The 919-nt window shown below is 47.9% G+C and overlaps 1 non-coding gene across 1 annotated transcript; it reads left to right on the plus strand.

The window, feature by feature from the left end:
* The first annotated feature begins 535 nt into the window (after positions 1-535).
* LOC111761297 (U1 spliceosomal RNA) lies at positions 536-698 on the plus strand. Its single transcript, XR_002794702.1, has one exon. It is a non-coding gene; the product is annotated as a U1 spliceosomal RNA (small nuclear RNA).
* The last annotated feature ends 221 nt before the right edge of the window (positions 699-919 follow it).

Raw genomic sequence — 919 nt, forward strand, 5'->3', positions numbered from 1 at the left:
TCCTTGTATGTATCAGCACTGTGTGCGGGCCAGCTCACAACACGGGTCAGGAGGCCCTGGGTTTGAACGCTGGACCTCCCATGTGGTAGGCGGATGCTCTATCAGTTGAGTCAAATCTGCTTCCCAGAAGAGCTGATTTAAATCCCAGCTCTACCAGCTACTAGTTAAATGGCATTGAAGGGAAAAAGCACTAAACTCTCTGATCTGCAATATCTTCATCGATTACATAGATGTTATTCTCTAATAACACCAGCTTCACAAGTTTGGTCTAAAGGAGTTAATTTATTTGAAAATGGAAAGCTTTTTTAATTTGTAAAAATTTTGCTTTTCTACCTAGTCTGTCCCAGATCTCTCACATTCAGAATTTTACCTTTTCTTCAGTCAATCTTCCAGTTCTCCCTCCCCTCTCACGTGGGAGCCTCAGCCTCTCTGGTTGCCTGGATTTTTTCTGTTCCCTTGGTGCATTTATTTTCACACTCTTTGCATGGACCATTGCCTCACCTTTTGGAAACAGAAGGCTTAAAAAGCATGGCTAATGCTTGCCTGGCAGGGGAGATACCGTGTTCGCCAAGGTCGCTCTCCCAGGCAAGGCTTATCCTTTGCGCTCTGGATGTGCTGACCCTTGCGACTTCCCCAAATGTGGGAAACTCAACTGCATTATTTGTGGCAGTGGAGGACTGTGTTTGCGCTCTCCCCTGTGGAAAAGAAAAGCACGGCTGGTTGAAAATGCTAGTTATACATGCCACTGCCCTTAAAACAGCGCCTGGAGGAGCCGGGGTGGGATAGTGGGGAGAGGCTGGCCTCGGCCTTGGGAGACCTGCTCCGGTCCTGGCTGTCTCCTGCTAGTTTTGTTGCCTTAGGAAGGATACCTGGCCTTGCTGACTTGCAACTCCTCATCTGTAAATGAGACCTGACTTGC

The sequence above is a fragment of the Dasypus novemcinctus genome, chromosome 16 (assembly GCF_030445035.2).
Source record: "Dasypus novemcinctus isolate mDasNov1 chromosome 16, mDasNov1.1.hap2, whole genome shotgun sequence".
NCBI classification, from domain to species: Eukaryota; Metazoa; Chordata; class Mammalia; order Cingulata; family Dasypodidae; genus Dasypus; species Dasypus novemcinctus.